Below are 27,310 nucleotides of genomic sequence, written 5' to 3'. Positions count from 1 at the left end.
GGTTATGGGCTGCTGCTGTAAACAGGAATCTCTTATCACAGCTGCTGCAAGCTCAGCTGAGCATTCCCTGGGAAAGGACAGAGCTGGGGCGTGCTCCAGGTTCACTCTGGGGCCCTCTGAGTCAGGATTCCTCTGATCACTCACTGCACGGCTCTGTCTGAAGTGATAAAGGTGAGGCAGAATCAAGGGCAGAATAAAGAATAAGGAATAAAGAATAAGGAAGAAAGAAGAAAGAAGAAAGAAGAAAGAAGAAAGAAGAAAGAATGGCTGCTACTCTCTGAGCAGGCTGGGATGAACTCCCTTCTGGTGCAGGAGGGGAGAGGTTTCATGTTTTAGTTCCAAACAAGGAGTGTAAGTCCCTTCTCTGTCATCTGAGTGGGAAGTCCACACTCCAAAACCAAAACTGTTCTGAAATGGAAGGGGCTTAAACCCCGTGAGCTGTAAACTGAAACAAGCCTCTCCTGCTGCTCCCTCTGCCTTTCCCTTCCCAGCAGATCCCGGTGAGTCCTGCCCTCCCTGCACAGCCCCTGCTCTCTGCCTGCTGGCGGCCAAATTAACCCAGCACCCTCCAAATCAGTCTCTGGGGTCTGCTTTGGTCCTGCCTCCTCTGGCTGCCCACACTCAGCTGGGATTTGGATCAGCCTTTCCCTGGTAATCCATATTTCCTCCTGTTCCAATGCCGCTCTTTGAGTTCCCTCCCTGAGCTCCTCTGCAGGAGGATGAGGGAGCCTGATCAGACCCAGCATCTCAAAGGGCACAATCTGCAGCTGGGCTGGGAATCAGAGGCATTCCATTGTCAGGAACCACACAATCTGATTTGTCCTTCTTTCTTCGTGTGGCCCCAAAGAATTCTGTAGTTATAAGCATAATAATGAAAATTCAAGTAGGTGAGAGCTCACTGAATAGGTGAGGAGTACATTTTTTAAGCAAAGAGGGACTTTTAAGTAAAAGATACCCTTTTGGGGAGTATCTGGAGCTTTTCTTCACAGAGAAATGGTGGTGTGTGGCTGACACACCTGGTTGGAAAAGGAAACTCATTACATCTTCTTTTAACAGAGTATTTGCTTCTCCAGTACCCTCACTGCCCACATTCACCCACACAAACTCACTAAAATAGAAGCAGATCTTCTTTTCCCCTTCCTTTTGTTCCCTGCTCAGCTGTACGTGAGATGCTCAACTTCCCCCCAGTTCCAACCTGCCGGGGAAGGTGGGAGGATTGGCCCCTGCCACCAGCACCCAGCATTCATCAGCCTGAGGGAATTCATTGCAAAATAAACCCCATGAACACAATAACCCCCGAACCTGGAGGGCCAGGCCCAGGAGAGCAGGGAGCAGCAGCTGTGTCACCGTCCCAGCAGGGATCCTGCACCCAGGGAAGGTGCTGGGCTGGAAACAGAGCCACTCAAACAAAGCTCCTGCCAGACAAACAGCAGAGGATCAAACCCCAAATCTTTATTTAATGAAGTAATTGCTTCATTAACTGAGGCAATCCCAGTCACAGCCTGGACAGAGCCCCTGCTCTCCAGAGAGGCTTCTCTCCTCCTGGTCCTCCCTGGCCCTGAGTGACCATTTCAGAGTGAATTCCTCGGGAAAAGGTTTGCTCTGCACAACCTGCTGTTCCCTAATGAAATGAGAGAGACGGAGAAATGCTCTGCCACGTCGGTGCTTTCAATCTGCCACCCCTCTTTGTTCTGGAGAGCAGAGCTAAAATCTCCAGGTTCTGTTCCAGCTCCAGCTTTTATTTTCCTGGAGTTCAGTGGGGTTATTTTCTCTCTGCCTCTTCTCCCCTGTCTGCCCAGCCCATGAATATTCTGAGTGCCTGAGAGCAGAGGCTTTGCTGTGCAGCTCCCAGGCAGGGGCTGCTTGAGCCTTCCATAAAATCCCGTTTCCTGAGGAGCCCGTGCTTCAGTCTGACAGGGAGATGGCTCCGAGTGAAGAGAGGGCATTAGAGCAGTGCTCAGGGCTTGTGGTGAGCCAGTAAGGCCTGGCTGTGCCCTGAGAGCTCCTAATCACTTCCCCAGGTTCGGGGGGAGCGAGATGCTGCTTTGTATTCAGGCACTCTCTCAAGCTTTACATTTGTCTCGCAATAAAGGCTGAATTTCAGAGCCTTCCACAACATGCAATTACAGAACAACAGAGCTGGGGGGAATCTCTGGAGGTCGTGTGTTCAAAGGCAGCATCAGCCAGATTTGGCACTCCTCTCGTGTTCCTCTAATCTCTCCTTAAAAATCTCCAGTGGGACAGAGATCCAACAGATTAAGCGTTACTCGCTGGATATTGTATTCTGCTTTTTAACTACTCCAGCCATTAGAACACGATTCCTCGCGTTTTTATCTTTACAAGTTTCCGTTCCTTCACCAATTAATATTTCACCAGTGGTTCCTCAGCCTGCAGCAGGAGAGGGGCTGCAGTTGCAGCTCCTGTCTGGTGGTTTCTCTGATAACTGAGGTGAGTGATGCCTGACTTTGCTCCCTTTGTCCTTCCTGTCCTTCTGCGGTGGAGCAGAGCCTTCGTAGTGCCAGTGCAGGAGTTCAAACAGCAGAATTAAAGTGAAAATTCTTCCCACGGTGAAGGCAATGCCCTGGCAGTACTTCCCTGGCTCCCATGCAACCCATGGATCTGCCTGCATCCGTGGCAGCCACTGTCTGGATTCAAAATAATTAATTCTCTACTCCAAACTGGGGCTGTGCAAGGCTCGATGGCTTGGTCAGGTCACTGGTCACACCAGGTGCTCTTCCCAAGCCCTGGAAGCCACGGGCCAGTGTTATCTCATGCTTTTCTCCTTCCTTTCTTCCTCCCTGTGTGTTCCTTGTGCCCTCCCTCTCCCTCTTGCCAGCCTGCACCTCTCTTGTCCCAGCACCCCAAAGCCCCAAAGTCTGGATTCCCCTGCAGCCCCTGCTGCTTTTGGACAGGCTGTGGCCCCAGCACAGCCACCTCTTCCCTTCTGTGTGCAGCTCAACAAACAAATCCTGCCCTCCAGCTCCCTCTGAAACACCCCAGGGCACGTCCCCAGTCACTGCAGTTATTGGAGTGTTCCTGGAGAAAATTGCAGGAGCCTCCATGAAAGGGCTCCCTGCAGAAACTCACACAGCCAGTGACCAATTCCTCTTTATACAAAAGGCACCTGGAGCAGGCAGGAGCTTAAAATAAGAGAAGGGAGAAGGAACAAACAGGATTTGGAGGAGCAGCAGGATGGTTGGCAGGTCAGGAACAGAGCCACGCTGAATTCTTGGGGTAACAAGTCTTCATAATCAAACTGCAGCAAATCATGTTGTAGTGCTAGGGTTGTTTAACGTGCTGGATGGACAGTTTGAGTTTGGGGGTTTTTAAATGTGGGTGCTGCCCAGTTTAGAACAACACAAGTCTTGGGTTTGGGTGTGCTGCAGGTCAGGTCACGACAAACCCAGCTCACAAAGCAGGTGAACACTCCAGGATAAGGGTGGGAAACACTGGGGGAGCTGAAAGCCCTGGGGAAGCGCACAAAAGACCTGCCATGAGCTGCAGCAAACCAGAAAAACCAGGGGAAGTTCCATTTTCCAGACCCATTCACAGGTGAGAGGAGCAGAGGACAAACTGCAGGGCTTCCTCCAGGTTTGCACCTTCCACCCCTGGGTGCACAGAGCCTTTGCACTCTCTGTCCTCTGCAGCACCCACAGCCTCCTGAAATTCTTCCTGAAAAGCCTCTCTGCCTTCTCCTTCTCGCCTGGAAGTGTGACAGGCCCGGAGCTGGGAAAGGGTTAATGAGCCCAGGCAAAGTTAACAAGGGATGGGCAATAAATGGCTCCAGCTGTGTATAATTAACTGTAATACTGTGAAGTAAATGACTTTTATTGGCAAGCATGTCATAACTTCATTAAAAGTCATATTTACAGCTCTCTCACATGGAATGAGTACTTGTGTAGTCTGCAATTTAATGAGCACTCATTTTCACCTTGTTTCAATTATTTTCTACCCACCCTTTGTCTCAGTGTGGGGAGCAGGAAGATAAAATACAATGGGAGTGTAATTAAGGCTGGCACAGATTCTTTCAGGAAATGTTTTTCTATTCCAGAACAATCACTTCTTCTGCTTACTACTAATAATACTTTAATGTTTAAAATACATAGTTTTCCTTGGTCCCTAAAGGATTCTTTAAATAAGGTTATTAAAGAATGGCTGTGGGAAAGCTTTTCACCAGCCCAGCACCCCCAGTTACACACAAAAGCAAATTTGTATCACTTAGAAGTGGAAATTTGCAATTTAGCTTCACTACAAATACAAGATTTTGACTCTGGAAGAAGGGGGCTGCAGGTGCCTGGCAGGGATGCTCAGAGCATCCCTTGGGACCTGCTCCAAGCTCCAGGACGGAAGGAGGGCCACGGGACACGAGCTGTGGCAGTGACATGGCCAGAACCACGAGATAAACATAATTTCTGCCTGGGCACAAGGAACACTTCCAGCAGCTGCCAGCGAGCCTCGGCCTGGCAGCATCGGTTCCACCGGGGAAGTTTTCCCACCCGTTTCCCCTCCCGAGGCGCTGTGGTTGGGCACAGCCTCATTTCCTAGAGAAGATGCTCCCCTGCGTGTTCTACATCCTGGAGAACGTTGGTGGTGCAGTCACTGGAGGCAGCAATGATTAATTCCTCAGATAAAATTCGTCCTCGGAACAATTGATTTCACTGCCAGAAACGCAGAAACTTCCCGATGGCAACACTTTCATGTAATTATTGTTATTAGTTCAAGCTTGTTTGGGGGAGGGAGGACATGGGAAAAAATCAATTACTTTGTATTTATCACTAATCTATTATGATCACTTTAATACAGAGGAGTTATAACTCAGGGCACGGCTTTTCTAATCCATGAGCTGGATTAGTTTACAGAATTGGAGTTGGAAAAGTTTACAGAAACTCGGAGGGCTGAAGGGGCTGGGTGTTGTGGGAGGTGATTACAGCTGTTGGGCTGGGGGAATTTTCATTTTTAATACCCCGATGTTCTCAGATCACTGGTGGACAAGGCTGGGGCTGCAGCCTGGGCCTCTGAGCTCCCCGAGTGTCCAGAACTGCAATCAAATTTTGGGGCTTGGAACACAAGCCCTATGAGGAACGTTTGAAGGAACTGGGGTTGTTTAGCCTGGAGAAGAGGAGGCTTAGAGGTGACCTTATTGCTCTCTACAACTTCCTGAAGGGAGGTTGTAGACAGGTGGGGGTCGGTCTCTTCCACCGGGCAGCCACTGACAGAACAAGAGGACACAGTCTCAAGCTACGTCAGGGAAGGTACAGGTTAGATATTAGGAAAAAAATGTTCACTGAAAGAATAATAAAGCACTGGAATTGTCTTCCCAGGGAGGTGGTGGAATCACCATCTCTGGATGTGTTTAAAAAAAGACTGGACATGGCACTTGGTGCTATAGTCTAGTTGAGGTGTCAGGGCATAGGTTGGACTGGATGATCTTAGAGGTCTCTTCCAACCTCATTATTCTGTGATTCTGTGAATCGCTGTGCTCTTGTGCTGCTTCCTGCAGGCATCCAGAGGAAGCCTCATCCTGCAGAGCCCTGCAAGTCAGGTTTTTGTCACTCAGGCAGCAAGAAGTGTTCTGCTGAAAGCCCTGTCTGCTGGGCAGTTGTGCAGAACAGGAGCTGAGCTGCTGGGAGAGGTGAAATCCGTTCGTTGGAGCGGGGTGCCTGGTGCTGAGAGCTGAAGGAAGCTGCTCTTGCTGTGCCTGTGCTTGGAAAATCTCCTGTTCCTGCACTGCTCATGGGTACCAAAGTGCCAGAGGCGTCAGCCTGCCCTGGAAGGAGCTGCTGTGACCAGCTCCGGGTGACACAGAGCCGTGGGGGAAGGGATGGCTCCTGTCCCTGCTCTGTGGCACCTGCAGCAGGACAGGTGGGGACTGCAGGGCTTCTCTCCAGCAGGGCAGCACATCCTGCTTGGATCTGGGCTGGGATTCAGCCCCACATCCAGGGCCACCCTCCCAGGCCTCGCTCCTGCTGTGCCTGTGGGGCGTCCCCCTGAATGACAGGTGTGTTATGATCGTGACAGGACAGAAAACACACCCACGAGGGCTCAGTGAATGCACAGAAATGAGTCCTGCTCTCAGGGCAAGAGTTCAGGAGCACAGCCAGGGCTGCCACCCTCAGTCCTGAGCAGAATTTCCCCAGCAATGAAGACAAATCCCTTTTTATTGTGTGGCTGAAATAACAACACGGCCATAAAGCACAAGAGAACAAGGGGAAGCTGACAAAGTGTGTCTTTGATTAATTGCTGTAATAGATTGCAGGTTGCTGACTGAGGACGTTTTTTCGGGGCTCATTTTTCAGTCTTTAAAATGTTAATGCACAAAGGGAAGACAAAGCAAGGCTGCCCAGTGAAACGCTGGGGCCAGTTCTGTGCATGGGAGTCCCCCAGCCTGGAGGACAGCTGGGACCTGGGGCTCAGGGGGCCAGGGATGGCACAGGGCTGGCACAGGGCTGGGAACTGAGCTCTCAGCCCCACCTGCAGCCCCTGCGGTACCTGTGGCTGCATCTAAATAAAGTCACACAGAGCTGGGAGTGCTGGAAATGCAAGGTTCATTCTTCATCTTCTTATTCAGTCACCATCCACCGGAATTAATTCTCTTTGTCTTTGGGAGCCTGAGAAGCAGTGAATTATTGGCAACCTGCAGATGATGAAGCTGAAGGGCGGGGAAATGGAATCCAAGTTCTGCAAACCCAGCTATGGGATTTTCCAAGGAGCTCCTTCACTTCTGGCCCCGACAGGGACTGTGACACCTCAGAATCTGTAATGGCATTACACACCCACAGAATCTGTAATGGCACACCTGGGAACGGGACCTAGAGTGATCAGAGGCTCCGTGCTGCAGACAGCACCGAACCCTGCCTCCCCCAATTAGCGGAGCTAATTAGAGGAACCAGTCAGTCATTAAGACCTGTGGATTGCTGCTCAGGCAGGATGTGGAGTCGGGAGTGGGTCCCCAGGAGGGAGTTTCTCTGCTGAGCCTCTGGACCTGTGAACTCCAAAACGAGTAAAGAAAACAAAACCTGCTGGGCACTGGCCCATCAGAGCCGGCTCTGCTCCCTGAGCCCACCCCTGGAGAGGCCGGAATCAAAGCACAGCTCCCCTCCAGGTGCCAGCGCTGCAGTTTAAAGTGGGTCATCTTTGTTCAACAAAACTCCTCCTGCTCTGGAGGGGAGGCACAGGTGGAAAAAGAGAATGCAGGGATAGACTGAGGTGCAAAAAAACAACTGCCCCAAAGGAGCCTCCTTACCGTGTTGGAGTTCCAGAGACATCCCTGTGTCCTGCCACGTTGGACTGACTCTCTGCTGGAGGTTTTGTGTTTAATTATCTCTCTATGGATTGTTGATCAGAGAGATGAAGAACCAAACGAGGGGCTCAGTTTGTGCAATAAAGCAGCCCTGGAAGGGGAATCTGCCCTGGGATTCAGCAGAGGATTAAGCAGGGCTCAATTCTCAGGCTTCCCCACTCTCTTCTTGTCCTGAGAAGTGGCTCTTTAGGGCTTCCCAATAAATTTTCACTTTCAAAATGGAAAATGGTCTCCAGCTCAGGCATTTGTTCCTTTAGATATGCTTCACAAATTTCCTTTGCATCCAGGGCAGTTGAAAATTGGATTAAAACCTCTTATTATGTCCCCATGTTACAGCATTAGGCATGCTTAGCTTCCACTGGGAAGGAGGATGAGGGAGCAGAATGAAATCTCAGGATTCTCACTGAAATCCATCAGTGTGGATGTTCCAGGGCCAGACACCCCTGTAAAGAGCCCAGGATTGCCCTGGCCAGCACAGGGTGTTAAATGCTGAGCTGCATTTCCACACGGTTCAGCTCTTCCACGAGCCTCAGCTGTTTCCAATAAATTTACCATGATCAGTGCTGTTAGAGCAGCTGAAATGCTGGAGGGGGATTCTACAAGTTCAGCTCAACAGAACAGAACAGGCTTTGTTTGCTTTGGCTTTTTGGAGAACCAAACTCTGCTCTCCATCCTCTCTGCCCATGGAATATCTGTGCTCACGTCAGGAGCAGCACAAGTGCAATTCCCACTGTAAAGTGTCCACACGTGAGAGGCCCCACACCCAGGACTGATGAATTCCCCCTTCTGCATCACAGTTCCTGCAGTTTTTCCATCGTTTATCTCCCTGTTTAGCCACATGAAAGAATCCCTGCTTTGACTTTTCCACAATGACACATTGCCGTTGTATTCAAATTGCCAGCACTCTCTGTGAGAGCGTTTCTGCAGCACATCTTTAGACATTTCATCATTCCTCTTCATTTAAAATGTCAACTTTGTTCTGACAAATCTTGTGTGCCTGGTTTGAAAAGCTTTACAAGTGTCAGGAGGAGCGAGGCAGGCTGCAGCTTTTGTCTCCTACGACAGCGAGCATGAAAGGTTCTTTTTTGAGGAGTGACTGCAGAGAGTTGAAGTGCAGCTTTGGGGCTGTTTCTGTACATCAGGATGGCTCCAAAGCAGAGCGGTGGGAGCGTTCTGCTGCAATCAGGGTGATGAGGATCAGCTGTGCCAGCAGCGCAGCTGCTGCTCTGGCTCTGACCCCCCTCACCTGGTGCTGACTGCTTTGATTTGCTGCCCACCCCACACCTGTGGGGCCAGCAGGGCCCCACCCCCGCAGGGAGCTGGACAGGGGCAAGCAGGGACTGCTGTGCTCCAGGACTTTCCAGGTACATGAGAAAAGAAAGAGAAAAGGAAAGAAGAGAAAAGGGGAAAAGAAAAGAAAAGAAAAGAAAAGAAAAGAAAAGAAAAGAAAAGAAAAGAAAAGAAAAGAAAAGAAAAGAAAAGAAAAGAAAAGAAAAGAAAAGAAAAGAAAAGAAAAGAAAAGAAAAGAAAAGAAAAGAAAAGAAAAGCCTGGTGGGAAGGGAGTTCTGGGCACACAAATCCCCACGTTTGGCTTCCTGGATTGGTGTTTTCTCCTCCAGCCCCAGGCCGTGGCTGGAGCCAGCAGTGGCCTCGTGGGTTCCTCGCTGAGCTGGTGCAAAAAGTCCTGGCAAAATCCTGGAGTTCACATTCCAGCCCCAGTGGAGCCTCTGTGGCAGAGCTGGTTACTGGGCTGTGGGGAGCTGGGGGGGGACAATGTCACCCAGGAAGGGGAAGGAACGGCCAGGGAAGATTCCCCTGGTACAGAGGTGGCACCAGGATCTCCTGGGATGGAGGTGGCACCAGGATTCCAAGGGATGGAGGTGGCACCAGGATCCCCTGGGATGGAGGTGACACCAGGATCCCCTGCAGGATCCCCTGGGATGGAGGTGGCACCAGGATCTCCTGGGATGGAGGTGGCACCAGGATCCCCTGGGATGGAGGTGACACCAGGGTCCCCTGCAGGATCCCCTGGGATGGAGGTGGCAGCAGGGATGTCTGCACAAGGATCTCTGTCCCAGGGCAGGGCTGAGCTCCCTCTGCAGCCACCAGAAGCTTCTGCTGTGCTGTTCTGTGATCTGGAATCCCCTCCTGGGCTCTGGGGGGTGGCTGAGGTGTTCCCAGCTGGAGCTGGGGTGGGACCAGTGAGGGAGGGACCCTGCCCAGCCCTTCCTTGGGCAGAGAAAGATCTGGGTGAAAGTTGTGGTGACTTTAAAAACCCTCAAATGTGAAGCCTCTCCTCCCCTGCTCTCCCCATGGAGAGCCTCCCTCCAGCAAGGAGGCTGCTGCAGACAGAAAGAGCTTCCTGAGAGAAACAAATCAACATAAAAAGGGATTTAAAAACCAGCGCCATTTCCTCAGTTCTCCTGGTGTCTCCTGGTTGCTGGCCCTCGAGGGAGAGCTGGACTTTCTGATCTGTGCTAATACAAAATTCATATTTGTCTGGGCCATTATGTGCAAAATAATGGATAATCCCTCAGGCTGGAGTGAAAAGCCAAGCCAAATATTCCAGGAGACCTTTCCATTTTGAAAGGTTTCAGAAATAAGCACAATCCAAACATATAAAGGGATCCAATTATGTGTAAACAAACTGTTCTTGCAGCCTCCTCCTCAGAAAACACAATTAGATTGCCAACAAGATTGCTTTGGGATTACCTGGATTAGGCCTTGCATTCAGAGGTTTAGGAAGTACCTGGGATTTCATTTTTTCCTCATTTCCCTGTTGTAGAACTCAGTTACAGGGGGCTGCAGGGTCCCTCCTCTGCCGAGGTGCTGCTGCTCTCAGGTGTGGGCAGTGCTGGCAGCAGATAAAATGTGGCTCCTGCTGATAAGGAAATGGTTAATCCAGCTCTAACAGAGAGCATGCAATGCTCAGCTTCCTGAGCAACCTGAAAGTTAATTTAAAAAGCGCCACAGACATGGAGAAATACAGAATTAAAGCTGTCCCCTTGTGATAAAGCACTGAACTCACCGGGGAGAGGAGATACAGCTCATTTTCTGTGCTCAGGGCGTGACTGGGTGCAGAGAAACCCCAGAGCAAGGGGTTTGGCTGGAGCCTTTCTCCATCAGCACCCACCAGGACCGAACTGCCTCAAAACCTGACGGATCCTCACTGATCCATGGGTCAAATCTGCCTGCATTTCCACAGAACAGGAGCAGGTCTGCAGGGTTCTGTGACCTTCCTGTGGGATTCTGTGACCTTCCTGCGGGGCTCTGTGACCTTCCTGTGGGATTCTGTGACCTTCCTGCGGGGTTCTGTGACCTTCCTGCAGGGTTCTGTGACCTTCCTGTGGGATTCTGTGACCTTCCTGCGGGGCTCTGTGACCTTCCTGTGGGATTCTGTGACCTTCCTGCGGGGTTCTGTGACCTTCCTGCAGGGTTCTGTGACCTTCCTGTGGGGTTCTGTGACCTTCCTGTGGGATTCTGTGACCTTCCTGCAGGGTTCTGTGACCTTCCTGTGGGGTTCTGTGACCTTCTTGTGGGGTTCTGTGACCTTCCTGTGGGATTCTGTGACCTTCCTGCAGGGTTCTGTGACCTTCCTGCGGGGTTCTGTGACCTTCTTGTGGGGTTCTGTGACCTTCCTGCGGGATTCTGTGACCTTCCTGCAGGGTTCTGTGACCTTCCTGCGGGGTTCTGTGACCTTCCTGCAGGGTTCTGTGACCTTCCTGCGGGGCTCTGTGACCTTCCTGCGGGATGCTGTGACCTTCCTTTGGGATTCTTTGACCTTCCTGCAGGGTTCTGTGACCTTCCTGCGGGGTTCTGTGACCTTCCTGCAGGGTCCTGTGACCTTCCTGCGGGGTTCTCTGACCTTCCTGTGGGATGCTGTGACCTTCCTGCGGGGCTCTGTGACCTTCCTGCATGGTTCTGTGACCTTCCTGCAGGGTTCTGTGACCTTCCTGTGGGATGCTGTGACCTTCCTGTGGGATTCTGTGACCTTCCTGTGGGGTTCTGTGACCTTCCTGCAGGGTTCTGTGACCTTCCTCTGGGGTTCTGTGACCTTCCTGCAGGGTTCTGTGACCTTCCTGTGGGATTCTGTGACCTTCCTGCGGGATTCTGTGACCTTCCTGCAGGGTTCTGTGACCTTCCTGCAGGGTTCTCTGACCTTCCTGTGGGATTCTGTGACCTTCCTGCGGGATTCTTTGACCTTCCTGCAGGGTTCTGTGACCTTCCTGCAGGGTTCTCTGACCTTCCTGTGGGATGCTGTGACCTTCCTGCCCGTGGCAGTGCCCAGGAATCCTCTGCCCCGAGGTGGGGATGGGGGGGGGCTGAGCTGGTTCTGCCCCCTTGGCCCTGGGCACAGGTTGGGTCCCATTTTATTCTCCTGATTTGGGCTTTGCGGCGCTAAGGCGGAACCTGATGAGTTCAGAATCACACACCAGGGGTGACTGATGTTGGGGAATTGTGAAGAAAAAATTCTGAGGAAAAAAATACAACCTTTTCTTACAGGGACAGTGAAAATGAAGGTTGATTTTAATTTCTATATTTGTCCTCTTGGTATTGTCCTAAGGACTATCCTGCCCACAGTGAGGCTAAGAATAGAAGTGGGAGGTGTGGGCTTGAGGAATAAGGCAGTAAATCAGAATTTTAATGCTATTAAAATCTATTGATTGTGTTGATTAATTATTGCTGGTGCTGATGGGAATGCCAGACTCTTTAAGCCAGTTTAATTATTTTCCAGTTAATGTTAATCTCAGTTAATGAAAACTCTCCAAGCCAGAAAAGGGATGACACAAGGAATGACTGTTATTCATGAGAGACTCTCTTAATCTATAAAACATCAAAGATGTCATTGCAAGCATCTTTGCTTTGCTTGTATTTCATTTTTTAAATGATGCCAACACTTTGTTCTCGGGCTCCTGATGAGTCAGGGTGTGACAGCTCAGGGAAGATCTGAACAGGAGCTGGTGGAGCCTCCTGGAGAACTGGAGCTCAGGGGCTCAGGTGGCCCTGGACAGGGGGTTTGGGTAATTAATGACCTGGGGTTCGTTAGGGGTGGCTGCACAACCCCTGTGCCAGTAGAAGGAGCTGGGCAGTGCCCATGCTGGGGGAAAGGAGGGATGGAGGAGCTGGGAGTTGCAGCAGGATCTGCAGGAAAGCTCCGAACCTGCCACAGTTCTGTTTTCGAATCCTTTCTGGCTTTGATGAGAACCTTCGCCAGACCCTTCTGCATTTCATTTCTTGCACAGAGGCTGCTGTGTTTGTGCAGCACCATCTCAGCGAGAGCAGCTGGCTGAGAAACTTCTCCTTGGGAAAAAACCAGCTTCAGCTCAGGCTGCTGTGGAGCACTGCTGGCACGTCTGTCACCTGCTCCTCAGCCCCGGTGACAGGTGAGCTGCTCAGCAGGGCTTTGCAGGGTTCAGCCCATATTGCAGAGCAGCTGCAGCACTGCCATGGCTTGGGGAGCCCAGGCAGACCCCACTGCAGCCCTGCCCTGCAGCCCTTCCCCTGCAGCTCTGCACTGCGGCCCCTGCCCTGCAGCCCTGCAGCCCTGCAGCAATTCCTGGGCAGCTCTCCTGCAGGGGAGGCAGCAAACCTGCCCGTGCAGCAGTCCCACCTCTCCTTCCATGCTGAAGGTCACTCTGCACCCTTCTCCTGTCCTCTCCAGGCACGGGGTGCCTGTGCTCCCCTTCCCAGCTCCATGGGGATCAGGCGGATGCATTCCAGCATTTCCCCTTCAGTTCACCCGTCCTGGCCTGTCCAGCTTTGCTTTGTCCCTGAGTCACACAGCAGCAGTGGCATCCCCAGAAGGTCACCAGAGATCTCCTCTTGCTGTGTCTCATTTCCTTGTCAACTCTGCCCTAAAAGAGTGTGGCCCTTCTCCAGCTGTACCATGCCAGGGAACACCTGTGGTGATTATTCCAAGTTACTGACTCGAGCCTGGCTGAAGGAGCTACCAGCCTGCCGTGCTCCTCTCTGGTTGTTTGCTTACCCTAGGTGACTCTCGATGTTCTGGCAGCTTTATTTCTGCCTTGCTCAGCCTGGTCACAGGGACAGGCTGCCCTTCCTGGCTGTGGGAGATAAAAATGGTCAGCATCCCAATGATCCCCACTGACAGGAGACTCCTGCTGCAGTTAACAACACAAACCTGCTCTGCACACCCCTGAGCTGAGGAAAGTGTCTCATTTCTGCACTGCAAATAATGGTTTAAAATAGCTCAGTGAGCAAGTCCCAGAGATTAGCCTGGGTACAGCAGCACTGAGTCACCCAGCCATGAGCCAGACCTCAGCCCCCCTCAGCCCAGGTGGGGAGGAGGATGAAGACCCTGGCTGGGTGATGGCAATGCTCTGGGTTTAACTGGCTGAGAGATAGAGCCAAAAATAGAAATATTTCCCTTATTTAGTTGTGCAAGTGAGAACTGGACTGCTGAGGAGCTGTAGCTGCTCATTGCCTTCTCCCCCTGGTAACAGTTTTCCTGCACTGTCTGTTCAGATTGTCAGTTTTCCTGGATTGTCTGCTTGGACTGTAAATTTTCCTGGATTTTCAGTTTGGATTGTGAGTTCTGTGTTTTATACCGCTCTTTCCCACAGGACATTGTTTAAGTTCCCCGATTCTGGCTGTAATAGACACATCTGGACGTGTTTTGGATGCTCATCCAAATGTTACCAAGATGCAGCACTGAACTGAGTTGTCTTGACCTGAGGCAGGAATCAAAAATCACCAGAAATAACCTAACAACGTTGAAGTTTTGATTAAGACTTGCCCTGAGCTTCCCAGAGGTGTCACCCAGGCTGTGGCTGGCCCTGAGCTGTGTCCCCAGCCCTGACTGACAGAGTCCCTCTGTGCCAACCCTCAGAGCTGGAGTTCCACACCCTGACCTGCAGCTGATCTCAGGGATGATTTTATCCCATCCACCTCCTGGCAGATCCCTCTCCTTTGCAGGAATGCATTAAACTCTCAGATCTCTCTCATTATGGATTTCTCTCCGGGCTTTTAGCTCCAAATGAGCTCCGAGGCCACGCAAATCTCCGCTGGAGCTGCAGCTCCTTCCCTGCCCGAGATGAAAAGTGCATCCCCTGTGCTCCAGAGGGAGGACAGGCCTGGCCTGGGGCAGCTCAGCAGCACCAGCCAGGCATTGCTGGGGCTGGGATGGAAAAGCTCAGCTCTGCTAAAGCCCAGCTGGGCTCAGGCTCTGCAGCAGGGCTGCTGTGCTGATAACACAGCGCCCGCAGCAGGTTTAATCCTCCCCTTCTCCTCTTCCTCCCCAGAATCGCCCCGTGGGAGCTCCCCAGGTGTTGCTGGCAGGCTGAACTCTCATTGAGTAATCACCAGCATGTTCCACCAAAGGAGACATGAATCTTCTCTGAGCAGCTCCGGGCATTCCTGTGCTTCTGGGAGGATTTAAAAGGTAAGAAGTCCCACGTTAGCTGTGTAGATTGATTTTGAGTTCACTTTATTTATCTGCTCTGGCATCAGCTTTATTGCCCAAAACAAGAGCTATTCCTACATTTGCGTGTGTGGATTTGCCATTTTGGAGAAGCAGCAAGGGGAAGGTGCTGGAAGGAGCTTGGTGTGGTGTGAAGCCATCAGAATAAAGGTGTAAAGGCAGAAATTGAAGCCAGCTTGTTAACAACTTGAGCAAAAACAGCTCTGTTTGAGGAATCAGGTACCTCTGAGCTGTTTCCTCCCCTCCTGGGGCTCTGATCTTTGTGTTTTAAAGACAGTTTTTCTTAAAACTAAAAGCAGAAATGAAAGCAAGTGCAATGGAGGGTTTTCCCCTCTGGAGCCAGCTGAAAAGATTGATGAAATGACAACTCCTTTAGCAAAACAGCAACTCCACCTGTCAGGAACCACCAGCCTTGCACAGGGCACAGCAGCCAGGCTGAGGCATTTCAAACACGCTCCTAACTGGCTTGTCAGGGACAAATGGGGCTTGTCACAGTCTCCAAACAGTTTCAGGGAGAACATTAATGATGTTCATGATCTCTGGTCCCAGCAGGAGGGAGAAGTTGCAGTCTCCTTCCAGGAAAGCACAGAGTGACTTGCAGTTGTTTGGTTCTTGAGATCGCAGGGGTTTGAAAAGTATCCAGTGCAGGCAATTGCTGAGTTTGGAACTGTGGAGTCCTTGGTGGTCACCGTGCCCTGGGTCACAGGAAGGTGTCAGCATGTGCACAACTGACTCAGCTAGTGTCAGCTCCCAAAACCTCCCTAGCTCCTTCCTGAGCAAATCTCGGGGTCTGGGTGTTGGGATGACCCCAAGAGTGTAAAAGTCCTCGTTCCCCAGCCCGTGCAGCCAAAGGAGGAGTCTGAGTGCACAGGGTCGGCTTCCCAAGGTTGTTTATTGTCCCTTATCTAGAACATTCTCTCTCTGCCCTGCTGAGCTCTGTCCAGCAGGTCGGCCATGGCATTCTGTCTGCCCTCAGGGCGGTGTTCACATTTTATACCCAAAACTCCGTGTGCCATGGTTACAGTAACGTGCCAATATCTGTCATTTCTGTTGGGCAGTGTGTCTGTACCTGAAACCAAAAGAAAAGTGTCACCATCACAGCAAGACATGGAGGGCAAGGAGAAGGAGAAGGCCAGGACATGCCCAAATCCCTCCATGTTGTCCCCCTGGACTCCATTCTAAAAACCCCAAAATTCTACTTTTTCACCCTGTGTTAATTCAGCAACCACACTGCTCAAACCCTTGTGGCTTGTAATTCCTCACACAAAGCTGGCATTTTTTTCCACGGGCTAAAATGGAAGCCACAGGTGTTTTTGACTTCGTGCCAAGGTCTGCGAGCCCCCTGCCAGGGTCTGGAGCCAGCCAGGGCAGCCAGAGGGATGTCCTGGGTTCCCACAATCAAACACAGGAGGGACAGGGGGCCTTGGCACCGCTCTGCGTTCTGGGTTGGAGTGGGGGATTTGGGCTTTGCACCTGTCCAGGTGTGGGTTTGGATTTCCAGAGCTGAGCCAGGCTCTTGGCTGTGTGTCCCTGGGTGTGACAAGGGACAAGGCAGGGGGAGCCGTTGGGAATCAGCGTTCAGTTCAGTCTGTCTCTGCATGCAGCTTGCTGCCAAGTTCTTTGGAGGAAATGCAAATATTCAAATATTTATTCAAATAATTATCAAGGAAAAAGCATTGTTGTAATGGAGTTCTGGCAGTCTAGTCACGGTGGCTGTGGGAGGGAGGGGACATCAAGGTGTGTTTTATTTGTTTTGAGCTTTGATGACAAATTGTGCTCTGGCTGTTGAGGAGTTAATTAATTAATTAACGAGCTGTCCCTAAGTGGAGGGATGTCCCTGGAGGGTTGGGAGATGAACGCTCCAGGTGTACCTGAGCCTCCTGCAGGAGCACCCCAGCCCCTTTCCAAAGGAAATGTGGTTTTGTGCACTGCTGCCTATGGTGTGCTGTGGTCCAAACCCTCCTGAAGCCAGGGGAGGCTCGGTGCTGACCTCAGGGGACTTGGAGCCACAGCCCTGAATGAAAACGAGGACAGAAAAACATGGGCAGAGGATTTGTGCCTTCCTGAGGAGCAAAGCAGGAAGGAGCCCGAGTGACCCCATTTCAAAGCCAGTCTCCATCCCCACCCATCCCACCCAAGGATCTTCTCCTGCTCAGGGACAATAAAACTTACAGCTCCACACAGAGAAAAAATGGCAAGTGCCCTTCCCAAAGGAGCCAAATTCCATCTCTGCCTGTGACAGCAGTTAACAAAATGGATGGATGAGATCTGCCTGGGCTTTTATCTCCATTTAAATTTGTTTTCCATTCACCAGGCTCCACTACAGGAGAGCAATACTGAAATGTGCATGAACCACAAGACACAAATTTTATTACCCCCTCGCTGCTACTCCCACTGTAGAGAGAGAAGTTTATGAGTGAAAAACATCCCAGGCTATTTAGCCACCTCCAATATTTGCAGTCCAGACTGGAAGGAGTAATTGATTTTCTAATAATAGAGAGAATTCTTGGCTGGAGGCTCAGTGTTGTGTTGTAGAACTCCTTAAAAAGCGCATTCCCATTCCTGCAGCTCCCTTTGCTTGGGGCAGTGCATTTGTGGGGCTTTATCTTCCCAAACACAACCAATTCTTGTCCTGCAGAGGGGTTCCCTGTCCTGCTCAGAGCTGGCAGCTGGGACAAGGAGCCCTCTGCCTTTTGCTGGCTGATTTCTGTGCCTGGCCATGGCCTGCAAAGGTGCTTTTATTGGGAATTATTGGTATTCATGCAGGAAAAGCATCCATGGCACGTGTGAGAGGAGCCAGCCCAGCACAGCCCCACCGTGTTCAAACAGATTTGGAAAGGGCTTCATCTGAATTTCAAAGGGCTCTGGCTCCAGCCTGCCGTGAACTGCATCACAAATGCAGGTTGGGTCAGGAATGTTTACAGTTTTTGTAATGTTTGTGTTGAATTGGTGCACGTTCCCTGTCAGTTTGGAGGCTGGGGATGCCCAGCACTGTTCATTTCACTGAGCAGAGTTATCACACTGAGCCTCTGAGTGATCAAAGGGCGGAAACACACGGTACAAATGGCCTGTGGTTATGGGGAGCTGCTAATTACAGAACAGACTCTGGGCACTTTGATTCAGGGTTTGCTCCCGAGAAGCTCGTTCGGCTCAGGATGGAATTTCTGGATTCTAACCTTGCAGATAACGAGCTTTGAGGCTGTCCCTGCGCTCAGCAGTGCCTGGAATGCAGGAGAAGGGAACATTGTACTTGCAGGGGCAGCCAGAGGAGCTGCAGTGGCTTTCAGCAGCCTGGAGGAACCTCCCTGGAGCTCCTGGCTGTCCATCCGTGTGTCCCTGTCCTTGCCACAAGCTCCGTGCAGGTCTGCCACTGCTCCCTCTGCACTTCCCCTGCAAAGAGACTGAGAAGGGGCTGCTTCTAGATCTTACAGTTTTAAATTCCCAGCTAGATCCCTGCATTCTGCAGGAGGCAATGAATTCCACCATGTCACAATTGAATTCCACCACAGCACAACTGAATCTTACCATGTCACAACTCAATTTTACCACACCACAACTGAATTCCACTACAGCACAACTGAACTTCACCACACCATAGCTGAATTCCACCATGTCACAACTGAATTCCACACCACAACTGAATTCTACCACACCATAACTGAACTTCACCATACCACAACTGAACTTCAACACACCACAACTGAATTTTACCACATCACAACTGAATTCCACCACACCATGACTGAACTTTACCACACCATAAATTAATTTCACCACACCACAACTGAATTCCATCACAGCACAACTGAACTTCACCACACCATAGCTGAATTCCACCATGTCACAACTGAATTCCACACCACAACTGAATTCCACCACACCATGACTGAACTTGACCACACCACAACTGAATTCCACCAGACCACAACTGAATTCCACCAGACCACAACTGAATTCCACCAGACCACAACTGAATTCCACCACATCACAACTGAATTCCACCACACCACGACTGAATTTTACCACACCATAACTGAATTTCACCACGTCACAACTGAATTCCGCCACACCACAACTGAATTCCACGACGTCACAAATTAATTTCACCACATCCCAACTGAATTTCACCACATCCCAAGCGCATGTGGCAGAGGATGTGTAAAAAGTCACACCTGCTCCTTCCTGAAAGGTCGCCCTGCACATCACCAATACTTCAAAGAGAGCTTTTGGAAGGGAAATCATGTGGCAGTTTTAATTCTTTTTCTGTTTTTTTTGTTTTGTTTTGTTTTCCCTATGGAAAAAGTGGAGGGGAGCACCTGGATGGGAGAAGAAAGGTGTGAGCAGGAGCGTGGAAGGAAATCAGAAGGAAGGAGTTGTCCCCAAGGGCTCCGTGTCCAGTGAAAACCCCCTCAGCTCTGACAGGGCTGAAACTTTGACAGGTCCCAGAGTGGAGCTGCGAATCCTCCAACAAAACAAAATAGATGAAAAAGTAGAGTAAGAATGACAAAACATTTTTTCTGTATTTTCTGCGCTCTTTTCCTCGAGCCTGATTTCCAAAGAGCTCTGTTGACATAAGTGCAGCAGCTGGAGATGAGAGGGTTTTAAATCAACCTTCAGAGATGTACAGTGTATACTGGTAAAATAATTATTCTTCAAAGATTCCTGAAAAATAGTGTTTAAGGTGTTTAATGATTAAAAACCTGATGTCCTTGAGTGTAAGTCAGATGAAAGAACTGCCAGGGACCTTAGTGCAGTGCAGTGATAAACATAAAGGCAGCAATAATGATCAGCCCGAGGTGATTACACTCTCTAATTAGAGCACATGTATCATTTAGGCCTGTTAATCTCTGCCTGTCTGAGGCACTTGGGGCACGCTCTCCTGTATCCACGGAAGGTTCTTTGATCATGGCATGGAGCAGGAGGAGCCATTCCTTTGTTTGGAGCGTCCCTCTGGAGTCACCTGAGCGGGCTCAGCCCATGGTTCTGTTCCTGGATAGTTGCACCTGGGGTCAGAGGAGATCTGTGTGGGACCAGCAGTGCCCTAAACCCTGCCTGAGAGCACAAAAACCCCAGGATGGAGCCGTGTGGGACCAGCAGTGCCCCAAACCCTGCCTGGGAGCACAAAAACCCCAGGATGGAGCCGTGTGGGACCAGCAGTGCCCCAAACCCTGCCTGGGAGCACAAAAACCCCCAGGATGGAGCCGTGTGGGACCAGCAGTGCCCCAAACCCTGCCTGGGAGCACAAAAATCCCAGGATGGAGCCATGTAGGACCAGCAGTGCCCCAAACCCAACCTGGGAGCACAAAAACCCCAGGATGGAGCCGTGTGGGACCAGCAGTGCCCCAAACCCAACCTGGGAGCACAAAAACCCCAGGATGGAGCCGTGTGGGACCAGCAGTGCCCCAAACCCTGCCTGGGAGCACAAAAACCCCAGGATGGAGCCGTGTGGCTGCAATCCCACAATTAACTGAGTCACAATTAACTGAGTCACACCTCCCTGTGCTGGCTGCGGGTCTGGGATGGGGATCTTGCTTCTGAGGTGGAAGGATTGAGGAAAAAAAATTAAATAAAAACCCGTGGTGCCTTCCTGTCCCCTGGGGGGGTCTTGTGCAGAAAGCAGCAGGTGGGAGCGGCTGTGGGACGTGTCTGTGCTGGCCCTGCTCCCCTGCACAGCCAGGAGAGACTCTGGGGTGCAGGGAAAGTTTGTGGGGTCTGCAGAGTTCAGGACAGGTCTGTGGGGTCTGCAGATCTGTGGGGTCTGCAGAGCCTGGGACAGGTCTGTGGGATGTGCAGAATTCAGGACAGATCTGTGGGGTCTGCAGCTCCAGGGACAGAGCTGTGGGATGTGCAGGTCTTTGGGGTCTGCAGGGCTGTGGGGTCTGCAGGGCTGTGGGGTCTGCAGAGCTCAGGACTGCAGCTCCAGGGACAGATCTGTGGGGTCTGCAGAGTTCAGGACAGGTCTGTGGGGTCTGCAGGGCTGTGGGGTCTGTGGGATGGTGCAAGCCCAGGGGCTGTGCACTTTGTCACTCCCGAAGCTGTTTTTGGCCAGGGTGCATTCAGAGAGGAGCACAGGGCAATAACGAGAGGGTCCAATCAGTTCCAAGGCTCCTGTTCTGACACTTGGTCGCACTCGTGGGTGGATGAGGCTCATTCTCTCCTGATAGCTGAGAGGTTTTGAGGGGAGCCATTGCCTCTGCTGGGGAGCTCAGAGCCCTCTCCATCCGCGGGAGATGGTTCTACACAGAGGAGCTGATGGCCGAGCTGATGCTCCCTCCTCTGCCATTCCCGGCAGGGCAGGGCTGGGCCTGAGGGAGCATTTACCCCATCCCAGGGGCAGGATGGGCCAGAGTTCTTTGCTGGAGCCTATTGTAAAATGCAGGCGAACCCAGTGGGAAGAAATGATGTGTGACTCCAGTTCAGAGGCTGGATGATTTCTTTATTATAACTATGCTATAATCCATTAATATACTGTTTAAAGGAGATACTAACACCACAGACCTACTTGTTCTAACTCCCATATCTGACTCACAACTCGGGACCCTCTCTGAGAGTGCAGCCACAGGTGGGTTGGATTGGCCATCAGCTCAAACAATCCTCACCAGAATCCAACCAAGCAATCACCCCAGGTAAACAATTCTCCAAGCACATTCCACATGGGAAAAACAAGGAGCAGCAATAGAAATAGTTTTCTCTTTCTTTCTCTCTGTGCACCTGTATGAAAAAATCCTGAGAGAGAGAAATGTGCTTGCCACAGGAGCCCAAATGGAGGAAAACCCTCCCTGGTGCCTTGCTGAGATAAATTCCCCACAAAGTTTCTGTGCCCAGCTGGCAGAGGACGGCCCCAGCTCGGTGGGGATTCACCCCGAGCAGGGAGTGCAGGGCTGTTCCTCTGGCTCCTTTCTCCCAGCAATGGCTTTTGTGCTCTCATCAGGCCCCCATAAAGTGCACCAGGACTTCCAAATCAGCGGGGCTGAGACAATCAGAGTGCCTGCAGGCGGTGGCTGAGAGAATTCTTCATTAATTTCGAGTGTCCCTCAGTAATGAATGCTGTGGGTGAGAGGTTTTGAGGGCCAGCACCAGGCAGGGCTTGGAGCTGTCTGGAATCAGGGCATGGGGAGGCAGAACCAGAGCCAGGCCTAAGAGGAGCAGATGCTTGAGGCAAATACCTGAGAATGCCCACAATCTCCCTTTCTGAGATGTTTTTCCCCTCCAATTATTGTGAACCTTGAAGTGTCTTTATTGCTTTCATGGAAATTTGCCACCCTGGGCCTTAGCAGAGCTCTACGGGTGATGTCAGAAGTCCCAATATCCCTGTGGATCCTGCCAGACAGAGGTGTGGAGGAGACACATTCTAATCCCTTCCAAAAGAGGATTAAAAACTCCCAGCAGCGTCTGCAGCAGCTTTTGGGATGTCCCTGCTGGCAGTTCTGCCCCAAAAAGCTGCTCTGGCCAGAGCAGCAGAGGACTGCAGGACACAGGAGCGATTATCACCCTCATCAGGAGGAAATGAGGAATGATGTCGCTAATAAAACACACATTAAATAAACAAAGGGAATTCTTACACAGTCTATTCTCCTCGTGGCCACGTCTGACTCCGTGTCACATGGAGGGGGTGTTTGTGCCTTCCAATTAAGCAGAATAATGGCCTCTCTGGGGAGATGGGGTGGATTGTTTCAGTCCTGCTGCAGGTGGCATTGAGATGAGAGGCCTTGGCTATCCTGCTGTCAATTTGTTTAATGATTATTAGAGGAGCAGGTGATTTCTGTTAAAGGGAAGTGACAGACTGTCCATTAGATGTAGATGCATGTTTATTAAATTGGGAGCCTGGAGCAAGCAGCATGGCTCATTTGTTTCCAAATTCTAGACCAGTCTGTTTTATTCTGCACCTGGAAGGTTCCGAGCCCCTTCAGGAGAAGTGGGGGCTGTTTGCCAAGCAGGGCTCAGGGGCTGTCAGTGTTTGTGCAAAGTGTTCAGTCCCATCCCCCATGGAGGCTGCAGGGAAGGGCTGGGGGGGTGCAGGCTGGGAAATGTGGTTCAATTCCTTCCCTTCTCACCTAGACAGGCCTGGAAGCAGGGGGGGGGACAGAAGGGTTTAATCTGAGAGTGCACAGCTTTGACTCTGCTGTCTGTGTGTCCCCACAGCACGGATGGATGGGGAGGTGCCCTCCAGACCTTCTATCCCCATCTCTCCAGACTGAGCAGTTCCAGGGAAATCCACCCAAAGCAGGCATTTATTTGGAGTCCCCACTGACTATTGGGTTGTGCTCTGAAGCAGCAGAATTTATCTTCCTCTTTCCTCCTTTATCATCCAGGCTAATGTGAGTGTGGATGTTCTCATTGCCCAGGGAGAGTTTAATCCTTTCAGGAAACATCTCCCCACTTCCATGCCTCTCTTATCCTCCTTTCCCACTGAAATTGGTGCACTTTAAAATCAAATCCTGCCTTGCACGGATCTGGTGTAATGAGCTCCCCTCTCCATCCAGCCCCATCACCCAGATCTTCTCTGGGATAGTGGTTCTGGTGTCTGCAGATCAAAGAGGAGGCTGAAAAACTGGAAGGGTTCATAAAGGAGCCCTAAAAATGATTCAGAGTCTGGGCAACATCTCTGGTGAAAGTGAGCTCGAGCCATTTGGGCCATGAAAGAGGAAAGAGAGAGGAGCCTCCATCACAATGGGCAGGCACAAATACAGGGGAGATTACTTCCTCTAATGGCTGGCTCCTGTGGCCAGCAGAGAAACCCACAGTGAAATGTGCCTGTGGGGTCAGGATTCAGCCTTGGCTTAGAGCTGGAGCCTGCACAGCAGTTGGAGGAAGCACATCTGTTTCCAGGCACGGATAATTAACTGTCGGGAGAGGGAACCATCACAGTAACAAATTAGGAAAATCCTGAACATGGGCCTAATTGAGGAGCTGTGCAGTGCTCTGGGGAAAGGCATTGTTTTATTCCAGCGAGGAGGGGCTGAGCTGTGGCATTGAGGGGACAGCTCCACGAGCAGAAGGGAGCAGCTCCACCCTGCAAATTCCAGGGATTTATGGAATCAGGCTCCTGGGGTTCTGCTGAACTCATTCAGGCCCTTCATTCCCCTCATTCAGTTTCCCTGCCCGTGAATGTGGACAGGGCCGAGCTGTGCCCCATCAGGACACAGCTGGGGATGCACAGGGATGTCCCCACCAAGCTCTCGGGACACAGCAGCGCTGGCTCTGCCCCAGCACTGGGCAGCACGTGGGGCCTCTGGGCGAGTTCAGCTCCAGAGCCCATCCCCAAGGAGTGTGGCAGTGCAGACTAAACCCAGTCAAGTGAAGGGACACCAAAGTCCAGTCCCCGCTGCACTCTCCCATTCCTGCTGCAGGTGCCTGTCCCTACCGGGACACAGGGACTCTGCTCTGCTGCTGAGGGGCTGGGATTTCGGAATGACCATTCCTGCTCTGGGCACAGCTGGAAGTACACGGAGCCAAATCCTGACAGTCCTGGCAAGGAAAGGGAATGGGCAAAGGTTTCTTTCTCCAGTCTGAGCCTTCCTCCTGCCCAGGGGACCTGCAGAGCGAGGGGCTCTGGTGTCACCTGGCACAGCCACCGTGCTCTTCTCCCCTCTTCTCCTCTTGGGGACTGCTTTGGAGCTCTTGCTGTCCTTGCCTGGAGTCTCAGATGAGCTGATTGCAATTTCGGCGTCCTTATTTCCATGAAAATGCAAATAACGCCTCTTGTCAGCCCCCGTGTGTGCCCCATTCCAAACCCCGCTGGTTCCAGTCCCTCCCAGTCCCCTCTGCTGCTCAGCAAGGGGGGAAGGAGAGGGCAGACATCGAATACTGCCGCGTTTAACGTCTGCAATAACACATCCTGTGCCTCCCTGCCAGCCATTTGCTGGGCTATTATTCCACCATTCTTCTGTTTGTTCTGTTTGTTCTTCTGGGCACATGTTTTTCCCAATTCGGGCGAAATAGCTGCTGCCATCCTCAGCTGTCCTGATTGCCTGAAGCAGCAGCTGATTGCATTATTCATCTGCAGTGCTCAAAAGGCGTCAGAGCTCTCCACCAGACCCGAGCTTTTGATGATGTTTTGCGTCTCTGGGAAGGGGGGAGGACGCTGGGTGAGCTGGTGGCATCTGGTGGCACTGCTGTGGCTGTGCCCGAGGAGCTGGGACACAGCAGTGCCCGGGACGGGCTGGGCTGGCCTCTGTTCTCCTCCAAGGCCGCAGCGATGCTCAGCTGCAAATTGATTTTTGCGTGCCGGTGAGCGGAGGAGCCGAACTGCGGGGAAACGGTGCCACCTGCGGGCACCAAGCACAGGAATCCCGGCCCCGGGAACGCCATCCTCACCGCTGCTCAGCTCGGTCAGGTCCTCGGGGTGGGAAGTTTATTAACCCACAAACAGCGGGAGGGGAGCGCAGTGGAATGGAGCCAGCAGGGAAGGGTCAGGCTGTGCCTCCCCACGGCCACCTGGGCGCTCACAGGCACGGACAGGGGCCGGAGCTGTTTTGCTGTGTTTTAGAACAGCCTTTTTCCGTGCTCCAAACAGACTGCACTAGGGTGGGGTGAGCTGTGCTGGAAGCAAATCTACCCCAGGAGACCTGTGAGCTTGGAGCTGCGTCCCAGCTCCGTGTTGGGGGAATTCTGGGGGGTGTTTGTAGCTCCAGGGATGTCACCAGGATGGTTCCTGCCGCAGATTCTCCTGCACCTGGTGACGCTGGAATTTGCAGGGCTGGAGGGCCCTTTCCTTGTGTCCCTCGGTGTCACCTCCAGCAGCTCCATCCCTGCCAGGGGAGGGCTGGCATCCCCCAGCTCACCTGGATCTGGATGGTGGGGGTGGAAAACACGGGAACCACGGGCAGCTCCGTGTGCCAAAACCGTGCTCAACCCGCCTGAGTCCCTACTGCTGAGCACAGGTGCGGCTCCTCTTCCAGCCCAGCCTTTGGCAAACAATTTATGGGAATCAAAGGAGGAGGCTGAGCAGGAAAGCGCACGGCTGCCTCTCCCAGCCTGGGCCTGAGCACACACGTCTTGTAGAATGTTCTCGGGCTAAAAAGATATTAATAAGTAAACCCCTCTGATTGATTTAATATGCCAGAGCTTTGTTCTCAGTTCTTTGCTTGTACTGGTGCATGACACTGGAAAAATAAAATGGAATCATAAAATGAAATAAATAAAATATAAAAGCTGTGCAGCAGAGTGAAGTGAATTCAATCATCAGAGGAGCAGAATTATACATCAAGAGCAGTCCAATATTGTGTTTAATCCCAAGGCATTATAAATCTGACAAACATCTAGGAGTATCTTCAGAACAGAAAGGTGGGGTTTTTGAGGAACAAACAGGCAGTTAATCCTATTTACACAGATTTCTTTTCACGAGCAGCATTCCACCTTTGGGGTAGGTGTTCACCTGGGGGACTCCTGGTTGTGTTTCTGATTTCCAACATTCCCTCCTCACCTGTTCTGCTGTCAGAGCTCAGCAGGAGCTGAGGGATCCCTGTCAGAGCTCGCTGCTGGGGCAGCAGGGCCGCTGGGAGAAGCTCATTCCCACAGCTTTTCCCTGCCAGGTTTCACCACTCACATCCTCTGCAAAGCTGCACTTGGGGCTCTCCCTGAGCCAGGCCAGGCCAGGCTGGAACATGGAAATTGGTGCTGGCAGAGAACCTGGCAGGCGTGGATGGGAACTGCTCAGAGCTTCAGCTGCTCCCGGGGCAGCTCCAGGGCCAGGGTGAGAGGATTCTGTGAGGAACAGCCCTGGAAGAGCCTCCTCTGCAGCCTGAGCCCAGCACTGAACCATCCTGGGCCATGCGAGAAGGTGGAATCCCTCCTGGAGAAGGCAGCAGAGGGTTCCAAATACAGGAATCCAAACCACCCCAGGGGATCTGCATGCTGATGAATAACGCCGTGGTTTCCGTGTCTCAAATGTTGATGCAGAGCTGCATTTACAGTGAACAGCCCTTAACTCCAGGCTGGACATCTCCAGGGCAGGCTCCATCCCCAGGATCCGTGTCAGGATATCAGGAATGGGCTGTTCAGCTCGCAGAAAAATGTTACAGAAGCCCTGGGATGAAAAACATTTAGCATAAATTGAATAGGAAAATAATGCTGGAGTTGGAGAGAAAGTTGAAGTTCAGCAGTTTCATTTGAAAAGAGAATGGAGCATCAAGCCCTGGGAAGTGTCATTTCCTGACTCTTGTGGAGTAACAGTGAGCTGTAAAATTAGAGTTGCATGGATGGCTGTGGAATGATGCTCATGAAAAATTAATGACAATAGCAGGAGACAGGAAAAATCCAAAAAACATTTCCACGACAGTTAAGTTTTATAAAAGCTTGTTTTCATTAAAATCTAAGCCGTGTGCTCTGCCAAATCCCTGCAGCTCCTTTAGAGCAGGCAGTGCTTATGGCAGAGCATAGAGACTGCAGGGCAGGTGATTCTGGGAGAGGGGTGGGTTCTGTTCCCCCACCGCCTGTGGGAGCAGCTCCCTTCCCAGTCTGGAGCTGCTCAGATGCTGCTGGTGGGACTTTGCTGCTGGCTCTGAGGATCTCAGCTGAGCTGGGGGATTTTGGGATGCCAGCCCTGGGAAAGGATCCCTGAGCTGCCT

The 27,310-nt window shown here is 51.6% G+C and overlaps 1 protein-coding gene and 1 long non-coding RNA gene across 2 annotated transcripts in view; both read right to left on the bottom strand.

The window, feature by feature from the left end:
* The window catches only part of TTI2 (TELO2 interacting protein 2), a 456,481-nt gene that overhangs the window by 317,278 nt on the left and 111,893 nt on the right, over positions 1-27,310 (bottom strand). The window lies entirely within an intron of this gene.
* Positions 19,044-22,696, bottom strand: LOC137463275 (uncharacterized). Its single transcript, XR_010993871.1, has 2 exons — positions 22,304-22,696; positions 19,044-19,744 (listed from the first exon to the last, which is right to left on the bottom strand). It is a non-coding gene; the product is annotated as an uncharacterized lncRNA (long non-coding RNA).

This window comes from Anomalospiza imberbis, chromosome 28 (assembly GCF_031753505.1).
Source record: "Anomalospiza imberbis isolate Cuckoo-Finch-1a 21T00152 chromosome 28, ASM3175350v1, whole genome shotgun sequence".
Taxonomy (NCBI): Eukaryota; Metazoa; Chordata; class Aves; order Passeriformes; family Viduidae; genus Anomalospiza; species Anomalospiza imberbis.
The sequence above is the reverse complement of the archived record's forward strand: the minus strand, read 5'-3'. Positions and strand labels throughout refer to the sequence as shown.